General features: G+C 38.6%; 1 protein-coding gene across 2 annotated transcripts in view; it reads left to right on the plus strand.

The window, feature by feature from the left end:
* ADAMTSL1 (ADAMTS like 1) overlaps positions 1–17,275 on the plus strand; it is a 956,942-nt gene that overhangs the window by 456,931 nt on the left and 482,736 nt on the right. The gene's annotated exons all lie outside the window — the stretch shown is intronic.

The raw sequence follows: 17,275 nt of genomic DNA on the forward strand, positions 1-17,275 counted from the left end.
CTACACTAACTTTACAGCCCCTGTAGCATAGTCACATAAAAAAAAAATCCTGGAATACCTCTTTAAACAATTAGACAATTTTTTCTTTGCTATGGGACACACTAGAAAGTGATTTCTATTTTTTAGTAGCACTTGATCTAGAATCTCGTAATAGCCTAAAGAATTAGTTCTGGGGATTGTTTGGCAGTGAACATTGATCATCATCATATTTATTTGAATATTATATGATATATACATCTGTCAGGAAGCATTAGATGACATCTTATCTTATTTTCTGATTTTTACAATGACTGTCTATGGAAAACTGGAAAAATTATTAATCTTATATATATATATATATATATATATATATATATATATATTTAGCTTATTGGTTACATTTTATGTTCACAGAATAAAGGGGGAGATTTATCAAAACCTGTGCAGAGGAAAACTTGTCCAGTTGCCCATAGCAACCAATCAGATCGCTTCTTTCACTTTTTAGAAGGTCTGTGAAAAATGAAAGGAGCGATCTGATTGGTTGCTATGGGCAACTGGACAAGTTTTCCTCTGCACAGGTTTTGATAAATCTCCCCCCATAGTGTTGTCTACTTGGTTTTAGATACAATGTATACTAGTGTGAGTGTATTTGATGTCAAATATACCTGGTTGTTTTGGATCCTCCAAATACAGCTATACTATACTGCAGTGGTTCTCAACCTTTTTGGTGACTGTACCCCCAAAGGCTGAAAGTATGTCTGTGGGTACCCCTCGCGTAAATTTGTGCGGAACTTACGCGCGAGGGGTACCCGTAGACATAAGGTGTGTGCTTACCTTTATACTTATGCGATACTTAATTCCCTGTGCCATTATCCTCCCTCTGATCCCCTTTTGCCATTATTCCCCCCATCTTAATCCGCCTGTGCCATAATTCCACCCTCCTTTTGATACCCTTTTGCCATTATCCCTCTCTCTCCCTCCATCCTGATGCCCTTGTGCCATTATTTCTCTACCACCCCCTGCCCCCGACCCATCCCCCCCTCCGATCCCCCTGGGCTAATATATATATATATATATATATATATATATACATCCCTCCCTCCTATACACTTAGGGGGAGATTTATCAAAACCTGTGCAGAGGAAAAGTTGCCCAGTTGCCCATGGCAACCAATCAGATCGCTTCTTTCATTTTGCAGAGGCCTTGTTATAAATGAAAGAAGCGATCTGATTGGTTGCTATGGGAAACTGGGCAACTTTTCCTCTGGACATGTTTTAATAAATCTCCCTCTTAGTATTTCCTTTTTTTTTACATTACCCGGCTTGTTCGGGTACTGCTCTCAGAGTCCCATTTCCGCAGTCCCGTTCGGCACCGCACATAAGGGTGACGTCCTCCTGCACTTTGCGGCACCTCCTCGGGATGTCACCCTCAGCAACCACGCAGGTCCCATAATGTAGCCGCGGCTAGAGCTGCGGCTGCGATACTTTACTGAGAGCTGCCGCGGCCATTCCCCGCAGTGTGCTGACAAATACTGGTTAATGATTGGCCGGTATTTGTCTGCGCATTGCATACCCCTGCACAATCAGTGGTGTACCCTTAGGGTTGCGCTTAACACCGGTTGAGAACCCCTGCTATACTGTATTTGTTGCAGATGCATGAGAAATGGAGAAACCTGATATAAACACAGGGGAATAATGTAAAGTTAACTTTGTCACAACATTCTGTGGATGCCTAGCCTGTGTGATTTTACAATTTAGGAGGATTTCACACATAGTATTTTTGTGGCACCTGCCATGATTTTGTGACGTTCTTCATAGTATTTTCCCCAGTAAAACCAGATGTTTGCTAAAGACCAGTTGTTAAGTTTAAAATGCACTACATACCATATTGGTGCTTTACCTCATTTTTGTTGTGTTGTTTTTTTTTGTACTATGATGTCTGTTTGCCAAATACTAAAAAGTGAGGAAAGCCTAACAATTATACAGAATTGGTGCAAATGTGTAGGTGAAATTATAGTTGTATTTCCAGATTCTTGTGATGTCTAGGAGTAATGATTTTAGTATTATTATTAGACGCCATATAAGCTACCTAGTGTATTCATTGCTTTCACCAGCTTCTTTGAATCATAAATTATACCACTCTTTTTCACATCAGAATGACAACATAATATAGCATAGTAATTTATGTGTGCTACTCAGCAATTATGGCATTTAGTTTAATATCCATATCATGCTTTGCATGTTTTATGTGGCAGTGCCAATTACTCAGAATTTTTCGTTTCTCAGTTAATCCATCCATAATATATGCATTTATATTTCTCTGACCAAGATCCTATTTTTTACATCATCACTGCTCTCCGCTAGAGCCAGCGGTTCACAATGGTTATATTGATTTAGAGATTTTCCCAAGCAATTGAGTCTGTTAGTGTCAAAGGGGTTGTCTGCCTTGGATGATCCTTATTTATTACAAACTAATCTCTGGTTGTCACACTGCAGAAACCTCTGGTAATCATCTGTAAATTTCAGTGGAACCTTGTACCAAGTGTTTACTTCCCCTATGGCACCACCACTCAGAATATGAAGTATTACGTTTGCTTATTGAGATCAATGGACTGTCCATGTATTCCTTGGGCAGGCTGGGTCATCCAAAGAGAGAGAGACATTTTTTGTAGCTGTTCTCTGTTCTGGTTCATTAATGGAGGCCTCAAGAGAATGGACTAGTAGGGTATTTGAACACAGATTGTCAGTCCATGTAGGTGTACTGCCACTCACTGCTACCATGTTTCAAGTGTCCCGCTCTGCTTACAGCTGTGCTGCTTCTTCCTCTGTGCCTGTTCCTGAACTGGTACTTAGAGTGTGCACTCACTATCTTTCTGCCACTTAAGAAGTGCCTACTTCCAAAACCTATTCCCCTCCTATCATGGCCCTGTATTGACTACATAAGGCACATCTGCCTGTTCCTATATTGTGGTTTTCCATAGCCAAGGTATTTCTTGAAGCTGTTCTGATATCCTGTGTTTGACCTGTACCTGATCTATAAACTGCACCTTTGCCTGACACTTCTGTACCATGTGATTTTCCTGTGTATGACCTGGACTGCTGACCCTTCATCTGTCACCTACCCCAACCTTCTTGTCTGTACTTGACTACTCACCACTAGCCCAAAACTAAAACTTGGACCAAGACCTGCCTTTAAATGATCCATAGGTGCCTTGCACCAGTGTCTTCTGGTCTGCTGGGCCAATGGCTACCCACATTGCGAGTATGCTTGGGGTAACTACCTGGTATCCTCTAGCAGCTCTCCAGCTTCCACATCCTGGAGTGGGATTAAGGGTAAAAATCTAAAGGGTACTCCACTCCCAAGCTTGATACAAAGTCAAACTGGTTGGGTAGCACATTGGCCATTTTGAAGCTTTACAAATGTTGAGTAAAGTCATTCATGTGTGACTCTGACTTTGGGTGTCCTCTTGTGATCTGATGTTGTATGTATAGTCTATTTCATCACTAGTCTGCTGGTGGTCTTCCTCACCTTGCTAAACCTGCAATGTCTGTAGAACTGGGAAAAGGATACCCTTAGGAAGATTTACAGATGTGTCATATTCCTTCAATTTTTACTGCTTTGCATAATTTGACTCCAAGGAATATTAAGAGGCTTGTATTAATCTCATGACTAGCACTTTACACTAACCTTGTCCTTGAGTTGTATTCAGCATATTTTTCTTGTTACTGTTGTTTTAGCCACAAATCCTATTGTTCAGCAATCAGACTTTCCAATAAGTAAAAGATACAGGTGCACTCAAGTTACATTCACATGAAGACCTACTAAGAGGGGATCTCTGTATGGGACTTCTATATCCAATATGTTGGTCTAGAGACAATTTAGGTGTATAATAATGATAATTAGTACAATTATTATTATTAATGTAAATACTAAAGCAGGTTTAACACTTTAGTCTTCAGCTACAGTATATTGAGTAATCAACATTTTCTGACAATGGTTTCAAGTGAAATTTACTGACTTACAACGTTTACAACATACGCTGACTGTAAGACATAGAACTTCACTGAAACAGTAATAGTTTTCATTCGAATTATTGCACATACCATGGTAGTGAAGTACGGTCCTGGGCACAAGAGTCTATACTACTGTGAACCTTTGTGCCAAAAAAAAATAATGCCATTGTTATTTAGTCTTGTATAAAAGTTTTGAAGTAGATTATTGCAAACTATTTTTTTTCTTACCTTATTTTTGACTTTTGACATATTTCTTTTAATGAAGTAACCAAAGCCATTCAATAATACTAATTATTTCCAATAGCCAGAAGGTGAGTGAATTACAGTGAAGTATGTGAATTCATGGACTTAAGTAAGAGAAAAGCCATTTGTGATGAACTTACATTCTCTGTAACTAGTTTACCTAGTATTACACTATGAAACATCACAGTATCTTCTTAGTAAACATTTGAATAAAACATATTTCCTCTTTTCATACCTCTTGAATAAGTGTGCGTTTAGCACTCTAAAGGTGGGCATATACTTTTACTAGCTGTCAGCCAAGTGTTCAGTTCTAGGACCTCTCCAAATGTACCAATTCTCCCATTACAAAACATTAAAGGGGTATTTCAGGATTTTTTTTATATTTGACTATGCTAAAGGGGCTGTAAAGTTAGTGTAGTTCATAATATAGTGTCTGTACCTGTGTGTGACGGTTTTCTCACAATTCTTATGTGATTTTCACGCCAATATTTATTTTTAACAGCATACAAAATGACTGTTGTCTCAGATTTTTCCCAGGTTGCAATGTGGACGAGACCTGACTCACTAGTCAGCTGATGACAGGGAGCCTGTCTGCTTCAATGGGTGGAGCGATCGCTTGGAGGGAGAGAGATCAATCTGCAACTAATTGTATTTTTGCAACAGCTGTAGGCACCCTAATTGAAAAACACAGGTCTTTTGTATGGATGCAGCTCTTTTATGTTTCAACGGGTGGGTGACTGATGTGTGGAAGGGAGGAAATGGAAATATGGGATTTGTAGGCAAAGAGGCAAACTCTAACAGGAAATACCAGTTCAACAAAAGTTAGCCACAGTATTATGGTAATCTCACAACATAGCGATTTAGCCCCAAGACAAGCGCAGATCCTTCCTAAGCATGTCCATTACTGTCTGCCAGGAAGAAGAGAGCAAGCCACTGGCGGACTAACAGTGGCTTATCTCTAGGGGAAAAGTCAAGATGAACGCCTCCCCCCCCCCCCCCATACACATTACACAGATGGCTGGTCCCATCAAAATTGGTAGGTTCAGATTTTTCTCTAATGTGCATAGGGGCCTAAAGCAAGTGAGTTGTCTACCAAATTCTGACTGTCTCCCTTTCTACAGCATCCAGTCTCACGACTGCATCCTTCTCCTTTCTTTCTTTTATTTACCATATTATTTTAAGAAACTGAAAAGGATTCTGAGCCTTCCCAGTAATTTGGGGGGGGGGGGGGGGGGGACAGGTCTGCTGGAAGAAGAGGTTGATGCCACAGTCTACTAATGAGATATACTGAAAAATATAATGTATTCAAATGTATCTCTGATTTATGCAAAGAAAATTATACCAATGTGTCTGCTTTAAAGATACATTTGGGTGAACACATGTATGACTATGAAATAGTAGAATAAAAAACCTCCATTAATAGTGCTTCAAGATAAACTTTAGTGGCATAACAGGGACGAGGGTCATCTATGCTTATTGCTAAGTCAGTCTCGAAATCTTTTACTTTTTGATGTACTATGCCTGGCTGGAATGACTTGTCTATGAGTCCCAAATAAGGATGGTAATGTTACAAAATCAATGCTACATTGAAGCATCATACAGTAGTTCTTGTTTTAGCATCCTGCACAACAAAGTTGAACAGTAAAATATGTGTCATTTGACCTTATTTAAGACCTTTACAAATGCAGCTGCTTCTCAAGACAGTCCCTTCTTTATTCTATTGTATCTAATAAGCAATTAAAGTCCCCAAATTTCTTCTGTTAAAGGGGTATTCTGGTGGAAAAAAATTTTCTTTTTTTAAATCAACTCATGTCAGAAAGTTAAACAGATTTGTAAATTACTTCCATTTAAAAATCTCAATCCTTCCAGTACTTATCATCTGCTGTATGCTCCAGAGGAAGTTCTTTTCATTTTGAATTTCTTTTCTGTCTGACCACAGTGCTCTCTGCTGACAACTCTCTCCATTTTAGGAACTGTCCAGAGTAGGAGCAAATTCCCATAGCAAACCTCTCCTGCTCTGGACAGTTCTTGACATAGACAGAAGTGTCAGCAGAGAGCACAGTGGTTAGACTGAAAAGAAATGTAAAAAGAAAAGAACTTCCTGTGGAGCATACAGCAGCCGAAAAGTACTGGAAGGATTAATATTTTTTTTTAATAGAAGTAATTTACAATTCTGTTAAACTTTCTGGCACCAGTTCATTTAAAAAAAAAAATATTTTCCACCAGAGTACCCCTTTAATTACACAAGGCACTTTACATACACTAACTGTGTTATGGACTATTATGGTCGTTCCTAAAAAGTAGTATAGTAGTACATCATGGTGATGGCAGGGACCCAGTAGCTGTGCCTGCACCATCACTTGAGGGTGCCTCCTTAATTATATTGCCATCACCATACACAGTTCCAGCTGTTTAACACTTTAAATGCTGCGTTCAATGCTTTCCACTCATGACACAATCAGGAGGTGCCAAAGGATTGCTATGGGGAGGGGCTTAGAATTAGGGATTCTTTGGCAGGCATAATACACTATTGTGTTGAAGTCGATTATATGAGCAATCAAGCAGTTACATACTACTACACCACGGCATGAATAAATAAAAAAGTAAAAAAAAGTTTTTTTTAAAAAAAAGTAAAAAAAAAACAAAAAAATAGCTTAAATATATATATATATATATTTTTTTTTTAAATGAGAAAGTAAAGGAAAAAGAATACATACTCCTTCTCTTTTTCCCTTTAAAAATGCATTATTATGTTAATAAATAAAAAAGTTTATCCAATTGGTATGGCAACATCTATAACAACCTACACTATAAAATGATCACAATATTTGCCATTATGGACAAAAATAGATGTTTTTTTGTTTTCTTGCCTCTCACAAAACATTAAATACATTGGGGGGGGGGGAGATATTCAAAAACTACAGTCATTTCTATTCCAGAGATATTAATTACACTATTTTTTTCTCTTCACGTTTTCAAAGGGTTTTAAAAATATGAAAATATGTGAGAGTTCATTTCAGTGGCACTTTAGTTTTTTTCGGGCCAAAAATGTGCCAAATTTTGCGCCACATTTTTTTTTGCCGCCATATTGGATTTTTTTGCACCAAAATTGCAGAGTTTGGCCCCACAAATTGGCACTTTTGGCGCCCAATTTTAAATCCCCCAAAATTCTGGGGGAAGCATCTCATGTAATATTCCATAATAACCAGTGCCCAGACAATCGATAACTGTATAAATAAAACATTTTTAGGGCTTAAATGTGAGTTCAAGTGCAGTGACCATGAAAGAAAAAATGTCTTTTTTTTTTTTTATAACATTTTGCAATAATAATTATTTATTCTTCAATAACACCTTTAAAAAAAAAAACTAAAGAAAAAAAAAATGCAACCATTTCTGTGATTTCTACACTAGCAAAAAGCTGGTGTGAAATTTTTTATGTAAAAAAGGCTCTCACCCCTTTGAAAATATCATGTAAAACATGAAATGTACATAGCCACTCCCACTTTTGCAAAACTGGTGTGATTAGTGTAAACCTTCAAATAAAATTTTTTGAATATGACCCCCATTGTGATAAAAAAAAAAAAGTTGAATGAATGCCAAAGTGGTAGCACATATCAAGCCTTCAGACAGCCCTGTTGATGGAATGATAGAAAAATGATGGCTCTCAAAATACTTTTTATTTAAAGGGTTTTTATTGTGCAACAGTAGTAAAACTTAAAAAAACAAAATAAATATAATAATTCCATCATCATAGGGACTTGCAGAATCAAGTTAGTATGTAATTTGTTTTGCACTGCAATTTCCTTAAAAATACAAGTCCAAAAAATTGTGCAAACACTATTACTATTTTTAATATATATATATATAATATATATATAAACTTTTCAATACATTTTAAATGCCCATTAAAATTAAAGGGGTAATTTAATCAACTGGTGCCAGAAAATTAAACAGATTTGTAAATTGCTTCTATTAAAAAATCTTAATCCTTCCAGTACTGAATACTACAGAGGAAATTCTTTTTTTTTTAACACAGTGCTCTCTGCTGACATCATGACCACAGTGCTCTCTGATGACTTCTCTGTCCATTTTAAGAACTGCCCAGAGTAAGAGAAAATCCCCATAGCAAACATATGCTGCTCTGGACAGTTCCTAAAATGGACAGAGATGTCAGCAGAGAGCACTGTTGTCATGATGTCAGCAGAGAGCACTGTGCTCCAAAAAGAAAAGAATTTCCTCTGTAGTATTCAGCAGCTAATAAGTACTAGAAGGATTAAGATTTTTTAATACAAGTAATTTACAGATCTGTTTAACTTTCTGGCACCAGTTGAGTTAAAAAAAAAGTTTTCCATTGGAGAACCCCTTTAAAATGGTGACCCTGAAACCCTAAAATACATTGTCAGAAATGCTTAAAATGTTATGGACCTTGGAAGATCAAGGGGGTGTCTGGGGGGGGGTGGTCTGTGCCTGGGGGGTTGCTGGGATAACAGAGCAAAATGCTGCATCCTGGAGGCCATAAGAGTCTGTCCTCAACAGTGAAATTTGAGATGAGCATAATAAGCTACAAAATATTTAGCAGGCCATACAGGCTATAATGTTCACTATGTTGTTTTTTGTTATAGCACTTTATTATCCTACTAAATCTATGTTATTGGGTTGTGATCAAACTTTTATTTGATTTATTTCCTATGTTTATAAGGCCTCATAAGCTGTATGAAACATAGATACTAATTGAAATAATAGGCTAATAATACAAGACAGACTTCATACAAGGTAAAAGGGAAAACATTTGAAGCATGAAAGAAAATCATCCAAGTAGCTGTTCACTAACATTCAATGTGATTGCATCTCCTGCTATATATACCATTGGCAAGGGTGCATTTACCATAGTGTCAGCAAATTAATTGTATTGACCAATGGGCCATGAAAAGCAAGGGGAAATAGACACCAAACCTTTATATTTAGGGGGGGGGGGGCAGACACCATAATAAGAGGACCATTACGATATTTGCTCTGTGGTCCTTTTTCTTCTATGTATGCCACTGAACATCTGCAAAGTAAAAGTCTAATAATAACATACCATAAGGAATGAAATGCAAATGTTACAAAGACCATAACAATCTGCTTTCTCTTTAGGATACAGTATTTTAGCCAAATGCCATCAGCTTTATACTCATGTTATGCCAGCAAATAATTGTGTCAAACTGTTTGCTTACAAGTTGCCTTTGATCATTCTATAGCATTGTACATTCTTCTCGTGCTAGGGAGGTAAGGTTGACTTTTCTACTTCACAGGCAACATGACATTATTAGGGCACAAGTTTTTCATTTTCTATCCCAATAGACGAATGAGATTAAAGAATTCTATTCTCCATTGCCGAAGCTGTTAGGTTATTCTTGGCAAATTTCCCTAAAGTGAGAAAATATAATTGAAAGTATGATTTATACTTTGATCAACTTATCCATTTTTCATATTCTTGTTTTTCAAGAGCCGAAATTACAGGCACCAGTTCAGTTTGAGATATTTATTGTTCTAAAGGCCAGAACTTTAAAAATGGCTGCCACAATAATTTTGCAAGCCCCCAATATGGATTTATGGAGCACCATGTTCCCAGGAGACAAAATATGCTTTACAAAAGCACAGTAAATGAATCAGGCTGATGATCAAAGTAACTCCCAGCTAAATCCTTAGTAAACATATGGTATAGTACTGCAACTAACAGCAAATGTTTTAGAAGAGGAGAAGATTGGTGGCTTATCATGAGCTAAACACATGGGGGAGAATTCAGCAAGCATCTTATAGGGGATAAGATGTCTCACCGCGGGGTCTCGCTGTTGGGGACCCCCGCAATCTTGTGTTTGCCACCCACCTGTTTGAGCTGCATGCCACGGTGCCAGCTCAAAAACAGACAGGTTGCAACCACGGGGCCAGAGATTTGTGACATCACGACTCTGCCCCCCCCCCCGAGTGACGGCCATCACGCCCCCTCCCTTAGACTTGCATAGTGGTGGCGCGGGGTGACGTCACACGGGTGATGTCACGATACTCCTGCCCCGTGGTCGCAACCCGGCTGTTTGTGAGCTTGCACATAGAATTAAGCTAGATTCTTTTTTGTTGCTAGAGTTCACACGCTCAGAGTATTCATCCACTCCTTTTGCAGCTCAGCATGACTTGAATGATAAAAACAGAGTGCACACTTAAAGGGGTACTTTGGAGGAAAACATTTTTTCAAATCAACTGGTGCCAGAAAGTTATGCAGATTTAAAATGTAAAAATTCTTATCCTTCCAGTACTTATCAGCTGCTGTATGCTCCATAGGAAATGTTGTAGTTCTTTCCAGTCTGACCATGGTGCTCTCTGCTGCCACCTCTGTCCATGTCAGTAACTGTCCAGAGCAGGAGTGGTTTGCCATGAGGATTTGTTCCTGCTCTGAACAGTTCTTGACAGGGACAGAGGTGACAGCAGAGAGCACCATGGTCAGACTGTAAAGAATTACACAACTTCCTCTGGAGCATACAGCAGCTCATAAGTACAAAAAAGGCTTAAGATTCTTCAATTATAGTCATTAACATATCTGTATAACTCTATGGCAACTCTATTTCTACTCTGGACTACCCCTTTAAGTATAGTCCCTACTGCAGAAAGCTGGTTGAGTTTTTTGCACACCATAAATGAATGTAGCAAGTGCATCATTGTATGGTGTAAACTGTGTGTGCATAGTGCCTTTATTTATTTAAAGGCACACATTCCCTTCTTTTCTATGGAACCACATGTACATTTTGTTTCTCTACCCTAGAAGCATCATACTCAAGAAACTTACCACAACGATGTCTGTTGAATACTGTAAGAATCAATCAGACAAAAAACAAAACAAAAAACATCTAAACTGAAAGCCTACGGGTGTGTACTATATTCCGTTAGACTTCAATGAATGTTGTATAAGCCATAGATGCAATAAACCGATATGTATGAGACCTCAGATCACTGCTCTAATGTATTATGTAAAATACTGTATAATTTCTCCTTTAGGGTACATTCATATGGTCGGGTTAACCGCTGCAGGTTTCAGTTTGATGGCTGCAGATTTTCCGCAGTGGAATTTCTGCAGCTGAAAATCCACAAAAGATTATATTGAACTAAATGGGGTCTGCTGCAGATTTTCTGCTGCGGAAATTCCGCCACAGAAAACCTGCCACGGGAAACTCACAGGTGACCCGTCCATGTGAACGTTCCCTTTACTTGTATTTTTTAGTTTGTTCCCCGTGTAGGATGTGTGCAAAATGTTAAAATTACACAGAGGTCTTAACTTTTGATATAATTCTTTCTGGCACCTTTCGGTTTTTTTCTTTGCCATTTCCGGATTTGTGATCCTCATAAGGAATAATGCTAAGTTCCACATGATGGAATGCACTAGAAGTCTGACACTTGCAATAATCCATCATTCTTATACATATTCTTATACATAATTTCGGTTACTTAATAAATGTTAATGTTATTTTCCCTGAATTTAACTGGAGAGAAGTAATGACTTTATTGGCTAACCTATGTTTTTAGATGCAAGCTGTCAGGAACACTTATTTCTCCAGATTCCTGAGTAAAAGACCTCTGGGATATTGAAACCTTGCACCTTCCAGCATCTGTTAGTCATTAAACATATTATCTTTATCCAAAACAAGTTGGTTTTCTCTTGACAAGATATATGAAAAATCCCTAACTTCTAAGGGGAAAAGAGAGTGACCAAACACTGGTTGTGTGGAATTAACTATAGCATATAAAAGAATTCCCAAACCTGCAAATGTACATATGTGATCCTGGAAAGAAGTCATTAAATGACATATATTAACATAAGGACAAGCCATGGTAGACTTGTGACTTAACAATTGGGACAACTCCTGTTGGACCTTCTTTTTAAGACAGATTGACAAGTATTGTCTATTGACAACAGTATTATTTATTTATTTATTTCATCTATTTATTTATTTATTTATTTAATTTATTTATGTTCTTACAGATATTTTACCAAATCAACTGTATTACTAAACAGTATTCTATGAGATCCCCTCCACCCTTCATCTGCAGAGAAAAACAAAAACAAATACCCATTATTCTTTATAATATTTTTTTATATATATTTTAACCACTTCAATCAATGCCTTTACAATTTAACGGCTATTTTGTCTGTTTCAGTTGCAAATAAAAATAGTTTTAGGATCTGTTCACACTACTACTGTAACACTCACGGTAGTGGTAGTAGCGCTGCTGGATGTGGATCCTCCAACCTGTGTGGCAGATGACACGGGCCGTATCAGGGAGTGAAGTCTAAGGTGCCGCTTGCCTTCCCCAGAGCCCGCCACATGGCAGGATGGGCTTGCTGCGGCAGGTGACACCCAGTTCGCTACCCCCGATACGACTTGACCACACAGGTAACTGGGCAAGACAAGGTACAGAAGGTTGAGGCACAGGCGTAGTCAGACTTAGCAGGTCAGGCGGCAAAGGTGCATAGTCAAATAATGTAGCGGAAGGGTCAAATACATGGGCAAGGCAACAGACAACAGGAACGCTAAATCTCAGGCTAGGGGCACTGAAGATCCGGCTGGGAAGTGAGGGAGGTGTAGGGACTTATAGAGTAGTGTAAGGTGTTACACATTATTATGGTCATACTGGCCCTTTAAATTTCAGAGCCCCGGGCAAGCACCCTAGGAAATGGGGAAATGCGCGCCGAAGCTGGGATACAGTGGAGGAGGTGTCAGAGGACCGTGGTAAGTGACAGGCTGGGATTCGCATGCGGGCACATCCAGCGATGCAAAAACCAGCCCTGCCGGCAGCAGGGGAGAGGGGAGCAATGCGCTCACGGCCAGCGCAAGCGCATTGTGTAACAACTATCAGAGGCTCCATTTGGATCCTTCATGTGCAGTTCCATCATGTTTGATAGAAGCAATAGCACATCATGTAGTGTTAGTCCTCCTATCAAAAATGTCAGGCACCCAATGGACCCCATTATAAGACATTGGGCACCATTGGTTTGGAATGGATTTGGTACTTATGAAGCAAGTAACAAAAACTGAATGTCTGACAGTAGTATAAAAAAAAAAACCTTAACCATGTAAAAATTTGATAAATTTTAAGAAAGCTACAACCACATAAAAATGTTGTAATGATAAATGCTAAATGCTGGTGGATAGGAAGTCATTCATTGTCTATGACCTGTTACCCAGACCACATTTCAGCTGTGCTTCGGCTTACCATAAATAATTGACCCTTTGAGGTTATGTGGAAAGGTTAAAACCTGAGGGACTTTGAGTATTCCAGTCTAACATATTATGTAACTGCACATACAAAAAGCTTTCATTAAAATGTTTTTCTCTCTAGATATTCTACAACTGCATTACTCATAACATTATGTAATGTGTAAATTAAATAATATTAATAATAATTGTTATTCTAATCCTACTCTCAAACTCTCAAAACACCAGTTTTGGGCTTTCCATTTCACCCTCTGTGTCTCCTGTTACATGACTAGATTGACACATTTGTATCAAATGTTTTTGGAGACAGTAAATCCCTGCTTAAGGGCCATTGCAAACAATACTTAAAAAAAAGACTTTATGATATTTAACTTAAAGCGTTCTTAATATTTTTATAAACAGAGCTCATATTACTGAGCTATTAATGTACAATAATATGGAGGCCCAATGTGGGCTGTGTCATTCTGAATGTGTGTATGTAAATAAACCCAGGTTTCCCCATGTAACTATGTTCACTGTTATTTTTACATTGTGTCAGTGTTGTATATTTAGCATACATTAATGTACTGTATAGTAAGCTCCCAGGGTATATTGTAAACCTATCCATTACCTGATGGAGGCCAAAAGAGTGTAACCTTGGCCTCCATGTAGACAGTATACATCAGGCTTTTTGGTTAATGTGCTGTATAGAATAGCACAGCCTATTATTCTATTCCATAGAGGGACATACATACTTTTTTTTAATCGGGTGCCTATGTATGACAGATGCTAGTCAGTGATATGTAAGGCTGCATTCACACCACGCTTTGTACATGGATCCGGCGTGGGGGAGGGGCAAACCGGGCGCAGCCCGTGACTCCATTTACTTTAATGATCCAACCGGAGTCAAACGGTGACTCCGGTCGGCTAATTTTTGACCCGTATGCAGTTTTAGACCGGACCTAAAACCGTGGTATACTACGGTTTTAGGTGCGGTCAGGAAACCGCATACAGGTCAAAACTGAGCCGACCGGAGTCACCGTTTGACTCCGGTTGGATCATTAAAGTAAATGGAGTCACGGGCTGATCCGGCTGGGGTACGGGAGCGCCCGGTTTGCCCCTCCCCCCGCCGGATCCGGCACCCGTATGTAAAAAGCGTGTTGTGAATGCAGCCTAATAGAGGTATACATTGGGGAATCTCTCGACATACACTGCAGACAGGCAGTGATTTTTTTTTTATAATACAAACAATGATTAATCATTTTATAAGAAGTTTTTGCGCTTACATTGCTCAACTTTTTGAAGATTGTTTCTTGAATTTATTATTCTTGTTTAATTCAGACACTAACAATGACAAAGAGAAATAGGCGTATATAGATCAACTAATGTATACATTTTATTGAACATAACTTACATTTAAAAAACAAAAACATGCATTTATAACCAATTAAGAGGACTTGATAACAGAGACAAATCTGCAAGAGTGCAGAATAGGAGGTCTGCTTTATGGGTCAAGGTGCATGTAAAAGCTGAACAAGCATGCAACAGTATACATAGTAAGCCTACTAATGCTGCAGTAAAAGGTAGAAAGACTATACATACATACAATGCAGAACTAGGGGGATACAAAATATCACCCAGTGTGGTGTTGGAGGTCCTTCTTACTCCCAGTAGGTGATATTTTGTATCCCCCTAGTTCTGCATTGTATGTATGTATAGTCTTTCTACCTTTTACTGCAGCATTAGTAGGCTTACTATGTATACTGTTGCATGCTTGTTCAGCTTTTACATGCACCTTGACCCATAAAGCAGACCTCCTATTCTGCACTCTTGCAGATTTGTCTCTGTCATCATGTTCTCTTCATTGGTTTTAAATGTATGTTTTTGTGATGCAGTTATGTTCAATAAAATGTATACATTATTTGATCTATATACGCCTATTTCTCTTTGTCATTGTTAGTCTTAATGTGTAGGATCCCATACCTTGGGCACTTTTTGTATGTATAATTCAGACACTATTAACCTGTCCTGGTTATGTTCCACTTAGGATCCTTACAATGCACTAGGGTTCTGTGTTGTATTCCATGCAGTTGTGTGAGCAGCACAATATTATAAGTGGCTTTAGCCTCTAAAAGTAAACAATGAATGTTTCAATTCATTAATATCAAGTAGAAAATAATATTAAATCACTACACAAATCTTCTTGCATAAATTAATTGTACGAGGATTAAACTTCACTGTTATAAAACAATGTTAAAGGATTATGTCCATTTAAAAATTATCGCCACTCTCCATTGATCTGTATAAAGACTGTGGTGCTAGGAATCAATAAACAGGGATTACTGGACCCCAATTTTCATTATATGTGATGGTCTGAGAGGAGGGACCTAAACCAAAAAGCATTTATAGCAAACCCCATGGATAGAAATTCATGGCATATCCAACTTCTTTTAAAGGAAACATATCACCAGATTTTATTCTATATAACCGGTGGCAACACATTAAATAGGATAAAATAAGCTTTTTTTTTATCAAATCCTGATGTCCTTTAGGGAGTCCACCATGGTTAGAAAAAAGTTTAAAAAGTCTCCTGGGTCGTATAGTAATGAGACGCAAGTAGTCATCAGGGCATGTGGCATCTTACAGGAGTCACAGTGCTCCAGGGATGTAACCACGTCTGCTCATGTGTGATAGATAGTCTGGGCACTGTCCATGTCTTATCTCTTGACTTAAAAAAATGATACCTGTCTCTTAGCTGATTGCTGTTTGCAAAGTTATAAAATCATGTTTTCCTTGTAAGCTCAAGTGTCAAGTGCTGGGCTTGATGCTGGGCATCATTCAAGCCTCTTCCTCCCCACCAATTCCTGGTTGGCTTTAAGCACTAAGGCTGTGTTCACATCCATTAGGGAGCTCTGTTTGTGGATTCCATTATGATTGCAGAATTTTAGTAGAGAATAAAATACTGCAGGTCAGGTTCTTTTCTCTGCCAAAATCCAGCAAAATAACAGAAACTAGATGGACCCCAATACAATGTCTCTGGATCTTGTCAGGATTTGTTAGGCTATGTACACACGTTGAAATTTCCACAATTCCACAAACTGCGGGTGCCGGCACAATATGCCAGCGCTAGGACTGCACAGGAAGGTGCCACCTCATAGACCGCTATGCATTCCGGAGGTGTCCACAGAAAAAATTAACAAGTTCATTCTTTCTGTGGACATGGAAAATGGAATTTCTGGGCCGGAAACATCTGGCACAGAAATTGTGCCGTGTGCACAGCGCAGCAGAATCCCGTTGATTTCACACTCTAAGAGGAATCCCACCAAAAATTCTGAAATGTGAAAATGGCTTCAGTGTCCGTTGTGATACACTCCGTCCAGCACTGTTATTAGTGCCTGGAATGGGGGATGAGGAACGAGGCAGGCTTGCTGTAGCTCAACCCAGACTCTAAGCCCAGAATCAGCAAAAACATAATTTTATAACTTTGCAAACAGCCATCAGCTAAGACACAGGTATCATTTGTTTTATCCCCCTATCAGTTATCTTCCCATGTCTGCAGCTTTTACCATGATGTAGTGCTAACATATTTCCTTTAAAATCTCTGACAGATGAAGTGAATAACATTGACTATGTCATCATGATAATGTCACCTGCCACGGGCAGAGAGATACTAGGCACCAAGAAAACAGTCAGTTCTTTTAGTTGATATCTTTGAACCTGGAAAAATGGGCAAGTGTAAGAATAAGAGTCTCCCACTAAACAGCAGGTCTTGTGGATTGTTCCTGGAATACAGTGGATAGGATGACAAAGAGTTCA

This window comes from Hyla sarda, chromosome 1 (genome assembly GCF_029499605.1).
Source record: "Hyla sarda isolate aHylSar1 chromosome 1, aHylSar1.hap1, whole genome shotgun sequence".
NCBI classification, from domain to species: Eukaryota; Metazoa; Chordata; class Amphibia; order Anura; family Hylidae; genus Hyla; species Hyla sarda.